This window comes from Scylla paramamosain, chromosome 1 (assembly GCF_035594125.1).
Source record: "Scylla paramamosain isolate STU-SP2022 chromosome 1, ASM3559412v1, whole genome shotgun sequence".
Taxonomy (NCBI): Eukaryota; Metazoa; Arthropoda; class Malacostraca; order Decapoda; family Portunidae; genus Scylla; species Scylla paramamosain.
The window spans coordinates 27,502,947-27,517,776 of NC_087151.1; the positions used below are offsets into that span (position 1 = coordinate 27,502,947).

General features: G+C 47.9%; 1 protein-coding gene across 3 annotated transcripts in view; it reads left to right on the forward strand.

Annotated features, from left to right (window-relative positions):
- Positions 1-14,830, forward strand: part of LOC135102563 (uncharacterized) — a 94,993-nt gene that overhangs the window by 39,559 nt on the left and 40,604 nt on the right. For all 3 annotated transcript variants that reach the window (XM_064007848.1, XM_064007853.1, XM_064007856.1), the window contains one exon: positions 5,286-5,324. The gene's annotated coding sequence lies outside the window, so the exon portion shown is untranslated. The remainder of the gene's footprint in view (positions 1-5,285; positions 5,325-14,830) is intronic.

The following is a 14,830-nucleotide window of genomic DNA, read 5'->3' on the forward strand; positions in this document are numbered from 1 at the left end:
ATTCAAACAGTAAAAGCCGAGTTCGTGACCATTAGATGACATAAAAAAGTGAAACCTGAAGCCGTGTGTTTAGAGGCGATAGAAGCGGGAAGCGGCTGGGAGGATGGGCGGGAAGAGGCTGACGAGAGCGGCCGAGGAAAAAGTGAGCTCCAGCCGCCGCGGGACGTGACGGCATGACCTGACGGGGTCACGCCGACTCACTCTGTATTACTTGGTAGCAGGAGACTCGTGCACCGCCTAACCAAGAACACAGAAGTGGAAATGCAATCTAAAGTGTTTTGTTCCAGAAGACAATGCAAACGAAATCTCTTATGAAATAAAGATATAGAACATTCATGTATTTGATACTTTGCAGAGCTTTGTTTTGTGTAACTGTTGTCGCGCTTTTACCAGCGTTGTGTTCAGAGTGAATCCTCATGATGACTCTACCTACATGATGCCGCCACCAGGCGCTGCCCACACACCCACACCTCCCCGCTGCCCAAGTGCTGCCATCCCCCCCCCCCTCTCTCTCTCTCTCTCTCTCTCTCTCTCTCTCTCTCTCTCTCTCTCTCATGGCGGGACATCCCCTGGCACCTAAACATCTCAAAAACAGTAACACTATCTTGACTTTCCCGTTCCAAGACAGAAAATAAGAATAGTGAGGAATTTTTTTTTCTTTCTCTTCTTTTATCAGTAGTGTAGTGGCTCCCCTTACCTGGCGTGAGACAGGCTTCGCTGTGCACCCTTCAGGGCCGTGCTTCTGTGCGCCGGACTGACTCAACCACCAAGGCCTTTGCCATAATTAGTGACTCATGCATGTTTTTCTTCTTCGCCCGTGAGGAAGGCATCAGGTCTCAGCCATATCAGGAGGTGGCTATGCTTCCAGAGATTAAATTTAATAAGTTCATGCTATTTCATTCTAACTTTAAGGAAAGATGAGACAAGCTAGTCCAGGTGACAGGATATTTAAGCAGCCAGTATCGTTCATGCAGACGCCATGCAGTCGCCCAGACTCTTGTCCATGTCGTGGTGGGTCATGGTAGGGAGCAAAATGTGCGAGAGGACCAAGCATGAGTCGTCATTATTATTATATATTTGTTTATTGTTATTTATTTATCTCGTGGGCGTGAAGAGAATGGGCTGCTCCTCTCCGCACCCCTCAGCACAGCAGCACACGAACAGCCTGCACGCCTGTATGCACCGCAGGGATGGCGGGCACAGGGCCACCCATGCACCGTGTCAGCTGCGATAAGCTTGAAGTGTCATTCAAAAGATAATAAAAAAAAGGACTTCATTAAACAAACACAAATACACAAGAAACTGAGAATGGTCAAATTAAGTTGTACAGCACAAAAAACGTGTTTTCTATCAGTGTCCTGGGAGAGAATGCTGCTGCGATTATAATGAAACTGATGAATTATTGTAAATGCTTCATTACAGGTTTTATATTCAACTGTCAGTAGTCATGTATAACCTTCCCTCCCACCTTTGTCGCTTGTTTTTACTACTACGGGAACAAATATGAACAATTAGCTAATGACAAAATTAAGCAGGCAACAGACTGGACTATTCAAGCACAGTTACCTGTTTTTATCGCCTGCGTTGTCCATGCACCAGCACCAGCGTTCCGGTGAGTTTTGAGAGGTGTTTTTTCTTCACTCGCCTTCCTCTGTGTTTAGCAGACATAGGGTTTATGTACTCTGTTTACCGTTTTTGTAATGAAACCATGGTTTGTAGGCATTGGCACGTGAAATATATGGCTGCTCGTGCGAGACGCCGCAAGACGGCCTGAAGACTTTGCTGGAAGATAAACCTGCTTCTTTCTGGGGAGGTAGGTGAGACCCTCAAGGAAAGACTGCTAACAATTAGTAGAAAAGGAGGACGGCTGTCACTGAGGCAAGGGTAACGAAGACTAAAGTGGCACAACGTGACCATAAAGACTTGTGTATAACTGGATGAATGTCTGCCACATATGCATTGAAAAATGAATAAAACAGTAATGCAGTAATGTGTGAGACGACTGTATGAGACAATCACAGGACATTTGTCGTGTGTAAGGTAACTGTTGGATGGCTCCATTACTTAATTAGTACTCGTAGTACAGTAAAATTTGTCTCGGTGTCTCATGTGGTATTAGGCGCGTTATGTGAGGCAATGACTGTGTCGATGTAATGATGTGTAGCGTGATTCCTGAGCAGCGCGAAGGCAACTTCGGGCCGCATGTTGGTGCTCATGTTGGTAATGACCGTGACGCAGCGAGGAGCGAGGCAGTCATGCGAGGATTGGATCACTGCGAAGATATTCGATAGATAGTTTGATTACACTCCCCTCCTCACGTACACTTTTTTTTTTTTTTTTTAATGGGAGATATATGCCAACAAGAGTCCACGTACGTTTGTATTTTGCCTTTATAAGTTTATACGATCTGGTGGTGCTGCTGGTGCTGGTGGTGCTGCTGCTACTATTTCTTCTTCCTCTTGGTGGTGGGGGTGGTGCATTATGCTTGGAGGTCGAATTATAACATATCTGCCATGAAATCTCCCCCATCCTTGCGACTCCCCGCCGAGTGCCTGGGGCGGCGTGTTCGTGAAGGCGTTGTTGACGTTGAGTGAGGTGCAGGGCGCTCGCCTGAAACAAACAGCGGCCCTCGGCCCTGACCAACCCAGGCCTGCAGGCCATGGTGTGACTCAGCACCATCACCAGAAAACTTAGGATGACGTGCTAGCCACGACCCTGGGACGCCTCGCCTCACACGGGGAAGACTCGGCGCCCCGTGTGTCTGTGGCGTCAGACTTCCAGACGGTGAGGCCTTGGCGGAGGTGAGGGCTGTGTGTGTAACTCACCCCCAGTGTTAAGGGTCACGTGCTGGATCACTGGCTATTGTCCCTCCGGGGGGAGCGTGCAATTCACGATAGCCCGCGCTGTGGGTGAGGCGAGACCTTTAACTCTCCACACATCCCTTCCTCTCAAGGACAGTGACATTTCAGTTATCAGTGAATATCTTTAGCAGCCTGAGTAGAAAAGGAATCTTAGCCTGCCAATTGAAAACCAAGAATGTTACCACTGTGCTAGCGCACATCCCGTGTGTGTGTGTGTGTGTGTGTGTGTGTGTGTGTGTGTGTGTGTGTGTGTGTGTGTGTGTGTGTGTGATTCTCTCTCTCTCTCTCTCTCTCTCTCTCTCTCTCTCTCTCTCTCTCTCTCTCTCTCTCTCTCTCTCTCTCTCTCTCTCTCTCTCTCTCTCTCTCTCTCTCTCTCTCCATTTCTTATTTCCTTACACACACACACACACACACACACACACACACACACACACACACACACACACACACACACACACAGAGCGGGGTGGGCGTGGTCGTGTACAGAAGGGCGGGGTGCGGGTGTTGGTTGGTAAGGCACAAGTAGTCTGGCTGGGGAAAACGAAAATAGATGCAAAATTATCGTGTTCTCACTGGCCGAGCTGTTGTTCTCTTTGCCCCTTTTGAGTGAGGTAAAAACTGGTAGTACCGGTCACGCCCCACAGGCTGATAGCAACACTGGTTAATTATGTGGCGTTCAGCTGCCGTCATGTTTTGTGGCCCATTCGTCACGTGTCCATGTTGTACAGTCAGGGGCAGGGAGCCATTAACGCACCACACTCACGGCTGCACTCACCGCTTTCCCGAGATCTTAACTCCGCTGGTCTGCCGATAACCTTACGAAATTGCATAGCTTATAGACTTTTAGCACTTCAGAGGACTAAAAGATTGATGAAAATGTGGAAATATAGTTAAAACAAGTGCTTGTTACTTATGAAGATCACTCTACCTACCTTTTTTTTGTGTACTGTTGGGTGATACGAACGTTTTGTAAAACTGTCAACAGATCAGAGGACTCAGGATTGAAGGAAAACGTAAAAATACAGTGGAAGTAAATGCAGCATGTTACTTATGACCATGACTTTACCTGCCTTCTAGTGTCCTGTGGGATGATACTAGGTTCCTGCTCCCGTCAGTGTTTTTTGTCTCCCGCACCTTCTTTGTATGAGCGTGTGTTTGTACAGTACGTGGTATATTTGTGTGAGCTACGTGTGTCTGCTTAGCCTTGCATGTTTCTTCTCTATGCATGTATTGAGTGAATTCTTGTTGGATAACTTGTGCTACTGAATGATAAAACCAGTTATTATTAGTGGATGTATTTTGTTTTCTCTTCTTTTTCTTTCTTCTTCTTCTTCTTCTTCTTCTTCTTCTTCTTCTTCGTCTTCTTCTACTTCTTCTTTTTCTTCTTTTTCTTCCCTTCCTTCTTCTGTTCCTCCTTTCCTTCCGTCCTTTTTCGTCTTTTCGTCCTGACAGTCAGACAAAACAGGCAAACATAACCAGACAATACGTTAGATGAACACACCAACACACCAGTGCCTTCTACATTGCATTATTCTCGCAACTTTTTACTTCGGCATCCCTGCGTCGCGGATCGTTCGTGGTGTGTGCGCCCTGTAATCACCTGCCGAGGGGTAAACACTGCGCCGAGTGAGTCAATACCGAGGAGCAGCGACCGACCAGCGCGCGTCACGTGGCTGCTGTGTGTTGCTTGTGCTCCCAGCCTAGACTCTTTGCGCTGCCAACATTTACCGCTCAGACAGACCAACTTAAACACCGAAACATTATCCAAGTCAAGTCTGTATTTCAGGTGTGCCTCGAGCAAGGTGATTTGAGCTACTCATGCTACCACGATGTTAAGTACGGTTAGTAGTAGTTATAGTGTACTCGTAGCAGGTCTGATATGGTAAAGCTGGCCTGTAGTGAAGCTGGCGGAGTGTAGGTTATGACTTGTGTTATGACTTCATGTTATGACCTAAGTTGTGACTTTAAACACATTTTCAAAATTACAGTATTGAACTCATGTTTTGAAGAATGTTCTTGACTGTAATATTTCATCTGATCTACGTACTGTTGACTGCCAGTTTCACTTTTAAAATTATGGATCTTATTTTCGTCCTCTCCAATAATGCTGGCGGTGCTATGAGGAAGAAACTTTATCCTGGATGTCTCAAAAGAAAGATCATATCAAGTACATGCGTATATACACTGATACAGAATGGCGATGCCTCGGTACTGGAGTGATGGAAGAAAACACCTATTTGTATGATTCATTGAAATTACTACATCGTTTACATTCAAGAGAGAGAGAGAGAGAGAGAGAGAGAGAGAGAGAGAGAGAATATGTTCTGCCAATGAACAAGTGACGTCAGAGGATATCATCACATTAATGTACGCCATAATTTGTCTCGCTGCGTGGGTTGTTCACAAGTTTTGTTTCTCCCGCAGGACGCAGGCGAGGCCGCGCAGCCGCAGCAGCAGTCTGAGGTGAGTCCATCAGGCTGAGAGGTGGCTGGTGCTCACACTCACCTCACCCCATCCACCTGAATAACAATGTTGTATAAACAAATACACACTCGTGCGCTTTCACACGCACCTTTGTATGTTGCGTGCATACATGAATACAGACAGAAACACACACACACACACACACACACACACACACACACACACACACACACACACACACACACACACACACACACACACACACACACACACGCATGGACGCACGCACGCACACATAGGCAAACAGCTAGACAGAAAGGGAGACAGACAGACAAACATAAAAATATATACAGACAAAATATACAAGACAACCTAGCAGAGAAGCATAAAGATGGACAGAAAAAGAAGTGTAAACACACACACACACACACACACACACACACACACAAAGGCCGTGGGATTTGCGAAGTGTTTTATTATTTTTTTCAGTTATTAACACAAAAAAAAGAATGAGCGTAAATATTGAACTTGTGACATTTTCCTATAAGGCGCTCAGTCTTTTTTTTTTTCAGTTTCGATGTAACGGTGCACAGTTTTCACTTTAGTAGAGCGATGATCTACGTGGCCACGGGTGTGCCTTAAAGTATGAGATAATGGAAGGCCCGACACTCGTGTCCGTGAAGGTAACTGTTGCTTAGCTTGGCACCGTTTGGCATAGGTGTGTGTGTGTGTGTGTGTGTGTGTGTGTGTGTGTGTGTGTGTGTGTGTGTGTTTGTTGAGGCTTAGCAGATTATCAAAAAAATAATAATTTTGATATGTATATATTTTCTATAAACGAAAACCTTAATACTTTCGTGAATTGGTAAGATGACAATACTGTGGTTGCTCCCCTGCCCTCACTGCCACCAAAGCTGAACACAACACTTGCCACGCTTTGAAATATTTCTTTATCTCTCCCTTTATCTTCCTTTGTCATGAGCGTTCACATAACCATAAATGCAAGTATAATTACGTCCTATGTTTATGAAAACCAAGTGTGATATGAAGGCAATCACGAGTAACGCGCCCGCCTGACTGATGGAAGTGAAGGCCTCGTTATAGAATTCAATGAACACCCAAATAGGCGGTGCCGTGCTGTGCACACAAGGTGGTGTGCTGAGCCCTGAGAATTTCAGCGTGTACTTGTTCACGTCAGCACCAGCCTTGCGGGACCTTGCCTGGGACTGAGTCGTGACTTGCTGCCTGTCCGTCGTGGGGAAGGCGTCCACTTTGTAGCGCCAGTGGCCTTTGTGCATCGCATATTTTCTACTTTATGTTTATACGTGAGGCAGGCCACAAAAACAACAGTCCTCTGTCGCCGCGAGTCGCACAGCCTCAGGTGCCGGATGGCCATCTAGGAATCTATTCTCAGGTCCTGTTTAGTTCCTCGCCAGACCAGAAGGCCTTGCCAAGCCTTTCGCATGAAAAAACCTCATCCCACATTTCCGTGAGGTGAGTGTGGGCAGCAAACAGATGCGTCTTCCTATGGCGCTAACAGCACACCAGCGCGTCATGTAGCGATGGAGCGAGTCTCCCCGTGCAGCGTTATGGTGGCGGCGGGGCTGTACAGGGCAGGGTGGTGCAGGGGAGGGTTCTGTACCCGGCAGTGGGACGCCAAGACTCCGCGTTGTAGCTTTGCTGTCTTTCCTCCCGCTAAGTTGCTGCTGCTTCATTGGCCCGTGAAACTTGGTAAATATCGCCCCATCCTCGTGTTTAACATGAATGGCATACGAAAATGGGCAAGTATGACTCTTTATTCAAGTGTGCAGCCAGACAGAGGCAGCACCCAGCGCCGGTAATTTCATCCCCTCCCTCCCATTAGGTGTCTGGTCACGACGCTCCGGAGGGAAAGCAAAGACTTTTAAAAGCTGATAATGTCATCGGAAAAGTGTAGTTTTGAAAACCTTTAGCGTTAAGTAGATAGCGAAGCTGTATTTATTGTGCTATTTTTAATGTTTATTTATATATTTATTTATTTATCTATTTATTTATTTATTTATTTATTTATTTATTTATTTAACCATTTATTTATCTCCCTATCTATATACAGTATGTATATATCTATCTGTCTTTATGTGTGGGGAAGTTGCTCACTTTCACTGCACCACCCTCCGTTCGTCCCTCTCCCGCCCCGTCTTCTCCCCAGCGTTGTCCAACCCTTTCTGGCACGCCCCTCTCCCTCTCCACCGTTAGCTAGTATTACCCCTCGCGACCTTCACCACACGCCAAATTCGATATGACTTATGGCCGCGGCGGCGTGTAGCACCAGCCACCCAGGCGCCGCGCCGCAGATGGGCTACGCTTCTACTGCCTTCCAATTAATAGCCATCAAAACATCTTTTCCCGCATCTTGTCGTCGTAAATTTGCTGGGATCAATACCTCTAATTACAGGTACGTGTACCCTGTGGTCTGCCTGCCACTACAGCAACAAAATGAAACCTTAGATAAATATATGTTTACTTAATAAAAGACAATAAAAAATCTGAACCTCCTTGAGTGAGCACCTGTGTGGTACGTGCGCGGAGGGCCGCTGCGCCCCTCGCCAGGACAGGTAAAGGTCACGGCGGGTTCGCACTTTAGGAAGAACACAAGAGTGTTCATCGGCTGGGCCAGGTTTTGGTGTGACCCCACCACTGACCGAGTCCCATTCTTTGTTTACTTAATATAAAATGTATTGATGATATTATAGCACCCTCCCCCGAAGGGCAGGGCGCTATCCGGGCCCGTGTACCCAGGAAGGAACGGGGTACTCTGGTCGAAGTGGTCGGTCAGGATGGGAGATTGGCATCAGCTGCCAGAGCGTGTCTCACAGGGTGACTGTGAGGGTGGAGTGGTAACGGTGGTGTCGGTAGCGGGACAAGTGTGTGGTGATGCACAAGTCTGGCTGATACCCCCACTCCGTCGGTGTCAACTCAGTGTGGAGCGGTGCGGCGGGGTCGCCGGTGCTGCCCGCATGGATGACGAGCGAACAAAGGGTTGGTGGGGCAGCCAGCCGGTCTGCCGTCCAAACATTGCATGCCGGCAAGCTCTGCCAGCGTCAGACCCACGCTGGTCTGGACTTGGCGGCGGCGGCAACCCAACTTCCAGCAGGGAGGTGCGGCCAGCCCGGACGCTGTGCCTCGGGCACGACGACACGTATGTAAAGCAGTGGCTGGTGCTGTGCAGCAAGGATTTATTTCGCATTGCTTCCCTCACTGGGCAAAAAATTATTGCATAATGCCAGTATTGTGTGTGTGTGTGCGCGCGCACACACACACACACACACACACCATGGCACCAGCAGCACCCTGGTGGCCGCCCTGTGGCCTTGGCGCCGCCGCCCACACACCAGCTAGTCCTGGTCTGTGCTCGCCTTTAGCACTAGACTGTTGCCTGTTTTCAGGCTAGAGCCGTTGCAAGGTGTAGCGTTAAGCATCTTTTAGATGAACACATTTAGAACTGGTGATCGAATGCTCCCTGCAATGCCTTAGACAGACTGAGGGACAACTGAAGCATGAACACCAGGCCGGACATGGAGCCTGTTTTTTTTGTTTTTGTTTTTCCGTACAGGAGGAAAATATCGTACATATGAATGTGGATGGCTTATTAAACATCAGTCTTGCATTATTAGCATGTGGCAAGAAACAACAAAGTCTTATATAAAGACACGTCTGAATACAGCACGTGGTCTGTGCTCAAAACTACTCTTCTTTATAACAGCAGTCTTATTTAGTAGCGTAATGTTTACAGGTGTGGCGCGCTCACACACACACACACACACACACACACACACACACACACACACACACACACACACACACACACACACACACACACACACACACACACACACACACACACACACACACACACACACACACACACACACACACACACACACACACACACACACACACCTTGGGTTTCATGTACTATTTGGATGCAAGTATACTCAAATGATAGTCCTGTAATAAGTGTAAAGAAAGAATTATACTCTAACTTTTTTTTTTTTTTTTTGCACGACCTACAACGTCTGCTCAGTACCAATATTATATTTATACTCGTACTATCTCAGCGAGAAAGATTTATAGCAGACAGTGTTCAAAGGATCGTGTGTCGGCGAGGTGTGTTGTGGGGAGGGGGCGGTGGGGACATCCTACACGGGGCTTGGGTACACACGCCGCGGGAAGCACTCACCAGGTCGTGCACAAACGGGTGTGTGTATGCACAAGTCAGCAGTGCCGCAGCCTCCACCTGGGCGGCCTCCTCTTCTGCAATGTCAGACATAGAGCATCTCTGTCTTTAGAACTTCAAGTAACTAAAGGTCATTAAGCCAAAGCCACACTCATCTGCCCACATGATCACTGCAGCAGTGTCACCTTCAGGGCGGATGCCTCGGTACTTTGAGGGATGTTGTATTAAGGAAAGCAATAGCTGCATATTAAAATTTTCCCTCGAAGCCAAAACTGAAGCCTTTGATTGTATGAAATCATAATTTCAGTCATATATGAAGTCAGTAAGATACCTGAGGTCAGTAAGGGAAGCTGAAGTCTTTTCCAAGAAGATTAGAATCCATGAAGCTGAGGGCGCGCCTGTAGCCACAAGTGTTCGCGATGCCATTCTGCGGACACTCGCTAACCTGCTGAGCGTGTCCGCCACACAGTCTTTCCAAACCCTTGATCGTTGCTCTCCCTGGCCGTCACTGAGGTGCTGCTGCAGCGCCGTGACGGCCAAGTGTTGCCACAAAACAAACAAGAGTATAGACGCCGCGCACTGCAGCCACTTGTTGCCGCCGCTCCCTGGCCCGCTTCTTCCCTCCTATGTAGTCTTCCGTGGCTTACACAGTCATGGTGAACACAAATCGCTGACCAAGAAAAATAAGAGTAATAGTATAGCTTAAATTGTTAATACATAAGATTTTCATGGATAACTGGTTCATCCTAAACACTTGTCTCTCTCTGTTTCAGAGCATGTTTATGTTTCATGTATGACAGTTGTACTTTATATACATGATATGTTCGTCACTTGCTCTGTTGCGGAGTCTCATCACGCAGGTCCATCATTGCAATCACCAGTAATATCTAGTTGCGTATAAACAATTTTGATTGAAAGTGTTCAGTAGAAACAATTATGATGAAAACTGCAACTTTTCCAGTCATTGATCCATTTTTGTACATGCGATGTACGAGTATGTGATTACATGCTATTCTTATCCGTGATATTCATCAGGTCTTTAAGATAAATTAGCTTTTATTCAGAAGGTTTCCGTGTGATCTTTGCGTGATGCACAAAGGAACATAAATCACTCGCCAGGAAATAACACGCGCGGCGCGATGGTGTTTTCAAGGTGAGTGGCGTGTGCACACCAGGACAGATACAAACATCCGCTGTGTTAATTATGGAAGGAAAGGCGGTGGCTGAGCTGCAGCTCGGAGGCATAAAGGCGGGGGACGTCGCTGCCATTAGTAGGACGGCAGGCGGTCGGTCGTCTGTGTGAGGGCGTGGTGCATGTGAAGGACACCACCGCCTTTCCACTAACTAGTCAGCGAGAGACCGATCTCTCGCTGACATGCCCCGGTGCCGAGCCTCACCCCAAGGCTCCGAGACCTTTGTAAAAAGGACTGTCTCGCTGCACAGGACAAACAGCTGGAGCAGTGTCAGTCTCAAGAAAATCCATGCAGTGTCGGTGGTAGCCTGCCTCAGCCCAGCCTACAGCAGAAGGAACGAGGGAGGCGAGGGGCGCCGCACCGGAGTCCTTGTGTTCCCCTAATGCGTTATCGTGCTGCTAATATGGTCGACAAGTGCTGCTCAGTTTCATTGATGCAACCCTTTTTTCCTCGTCCGATGCCTTGGCCAACCACCGACGGTCACGCTGGGCCGCCCACTTGCTCGGGCTGCTCTTGGCTTGCTGAATTTCCTGGTATTGTGTCAATACCTCTTCCTGCATGTTTGCTTTCCTGTCGCATTACACCGTTCATTACACACAAGTGTAACTGAAGCCGTTCTTAAACAGTTGTAATTTTGTTGAATGTGTTCACCCTCTCGCGATTTCTTACGTGTCAGCACAATATTATACGCATTACTGTTTATGTAAATTGTTGAGCGAATAAAGAGTACAGACTATTTTGATTACACTGGAACAAGTTAATAATGTGTTGTGCAGGAATGATCACAGTCATCTTATTTCATCTCGAATATTTGTTTGAGGGTGAGCTCTATTCATATTCCCAAGGCATCACATCAGCCGTGGTTGGTGTACATGCTGGGCCGAGCCAAGCCCCGTCTTGTCATGAAGGAGTTACAGTAAAGGCCGGTGTGAGAGGCGGCTCAGGACGCCTCGCTTCGTGGAGAACGTTAAGGAAATTACAAGAATAGATAATACCATTCTCTTACCGGCTTGTGACGTTCACTTTTCACGGTCTTCTCTTGCCAGCCAGGCTGCTCTTGCAAGTTGTAATTATCCTCTGTAGTCTTTTACTCTTGTGCAAGTGAATGTTGTGTGTGTGTGTGAGAGAGAGAGAGAGAGAGAGAGAGAGAGAGAGAGAGAGAGAGAGAGAGAGACAGAGAGAGAGAGAGAGAGAGAGAGAGAGAGAGGAGGAGAGAGAGAGACAGAGAGAGAGAGAGAGAGAGAGAGAGAGAGAGAGAGAGAGAGAGAGAGAGAGAGAGAGAGAGAGAGAGAGAGAGAGACAGTGAGAGAGAGAGAAGAGAGAGGAGAGAGAGAGAGAGAGAGAGAGAGAGAGAGAGAGAGAGAGAGAGAGAGAGAGAGAGAGAGAGAGAGAGAGAGAGAGAGAGTATGTGTTGGATAAATATTATAACTTATCATTTTAATGGTGCGGATCGTGACTGGTAACGATGGGGGAGGGATGTTCAGTGATGGTCGGGGTTGATAGAGGGCGGTGACAGTTACCATAGAGGGTGTTGGCGGGACGGGGCGGGGCGGGTCAAGCCGGTTGCCGGCGTTGTGCAGCTGAATCAGTGGCTGCACACTCGTTGCACAGGTGACCAAACACAAACAGTTGGGTTGAGTTAGCGCTTACATCCCAGTGGTGATAAACCGACTTCTTAAAATCTTTCCAGTGAAGCATTTCAACTTTTGATTCAGCTGAGAGAAGCAGTTTTCATAACGGTGAGAGGCTAGTCCTGCCATCCCCGTGACCCACGCCGGTTGATCCCTGACCCTTCACTCCACACCGCCCCGAGTGTCTCCTCTGCACACACGCAGGAGGCCACCGCCATTCCTGGGATCTGCATCCCTGCCGGCATGGCGGTGTTCGAGTTGGTGACCGCGGCAAGGCGGCGGGACGCGGCACCAAGAGACAGACTATATAAGTGTTGGTGCGTCACAGTCGGGATTTAAGAAAAACACACCGAAACAATTGACCGCACTACATCATTTGTGTGTACTTGTGCTTTTCTCATTTTAGGGAGAGATCACAATCCTAAGAGAACGGTAATTACCTGTAATAACACAGTACCTCGCTGGTTCACGTAACGGTATCATTGTATTCCCGCCAGTCACTCGTTGTTTGTTTTTATTGACACATCGTGACGTGTTAGTGCAGCCGCTGCTCCATCAGGCCCTTGGTGCGCCGCGCTGTCTCGGACCGAGGGGAGCGTGGACTCTCTCTGTGAGACTTGTAATAGGCAATAACACGGGAATTAAACCAAAGCTGGTTTTTCCTTTTAGTTTTGGTTGTTGTACCGTCTGGTGGTGCTGCTGCCTGTGGCAATGTTATGTTTTTGTTCCTTTGTTTGTTGTTGCTGGTGGTAGTGGTGGTGGTGGTAGTGGTGGTGGTGGTGGTGGTGGTGGTGGTGGTGGTGGTTGTGGTGCTGCTGCTGCTACTGTTGCTACTACTGATGACGATGAAGATGTTGTTGTTGTTGTTGTTGTTGTTGTTGTCGCAGTATGATTATTTCTACTTTAAATATCAGTCTGTGCAGTCACGGACACGTCCATCTGAGCACAGGACATTTGCCTGAATCCTGCGCATTGCTGATAGATAATTATTTAAAAAGATAAATTTTCATTAGCGCACGGCATGTGCGTGGGCGTATGTCACGGTGACTGTCCTGGCCACTGGGTGGCTGCTGCCGTAACCCAAACCTCGGGACTTCTGCTCCACGTTCACGCCACGAGGCTCCCGCGTCGGCTGTTCCCAGCGGTAACCTATCCACTCTTGACCTCTCGCTCTCCGATGAAAAAGCAAGACGATGGTGACCCTTCTCAGCCGCCATGGGCGTGGTTCGTGTGCCCAGGCTGTATCCAGTGGTATGACCTTTGGCCCCACGCCCGTGCTGCCACGGCCCTAACACCACACAGGTGGAGGGGTACACAGCCACAGGTGTATTAATGAACCAATGATTTAAAGTGTAGGTAAGCTTTTCCATAATCAGTAGCTCGGTGTGCCGTCTCCGCAGCCTGAGTGTCCAGAGCGTCCCGCGGAGCACATGAGGCATGAAAGTGCGGGTTGAGCAACGTCCTCTCAATACTTGAACGTTAACGAAAAACAGTGATGTTCGAGCTGCTTTGTGCGAGAACCGGGCTTTGACCCTGCCCTGCCTCTTATAGACACCCGAGTTACGTCACTTTAAGGTTTTCTGTTTCGTTTATTTATTTATCTACTCACTGCTTTTGTCGGCCTTCCCGCTCAGGGTAATGCTCTCCCTGAGGTTACCGCCTGAGCTGTGTCCCGCACCGCTGAGTGACAACCTGCTTCATCTGCATTCGGTGCCGCCCACCACCACCACCAGGCTGACAGTGATGTAGAAAGACACTTTTACCTTTTATGAGAGTAAAATTGAGCACCATTATTATTCATTTGTGTGTGTGTGTGTGTGTGTGTGTGTTTTGATCATTGGTGAGGACTTCATCTCACAACAGCCAGACAGAATCCCCAGCAGTGCACTGGGTGACACTGGCACAGGACACACGGTGCAGGCGAGGCGGCACCGCTGCAGACACCGCCCACTCTTACCCGGCCACGCGTGTCGGCCTTGAGGGAAGCCTGATGGATGGCAGCAGCGGCGAAGCCTGATGGATGATTACCACAGGCTGTAAGAGGCGAGTCTGCTTTGGCGCAACACCTCACCTCGCCTCACCTCACCTCGTACATCGCTCCTCTCGCCACTCACCTGGAAAATCTCTGAACTGGTTCTTACGTCTTAAAGTACTCCACCATTTTTTTGTCGGACCCTATTTTTCCAAAGTAAGTTGTTTCGCTCTATATTTTGCTTTAAGAAGTGAGCGATTTTTTGCTGTACCAAACTTTTTTTTTTTTTTCATTTTTGCTTTTTTGAAATTCTGACTCAGTTCAAGAATGACCTCGAGATTTTTCTCGAGCAGTAAGGACAAGACAGGGCCTGGCGCACCCTCCAGGCCGTGCTGGACCGCAGCGGCAAGGGCCAGGTATCCTGCAGGGCGAGTTTTGGAGGATGACGAGAAACGTTGACGATGCGTGTGTGTGTATAATAATAATAATAATAATAATAATAATAATAATAATAATAATAATAATAATAATAATAA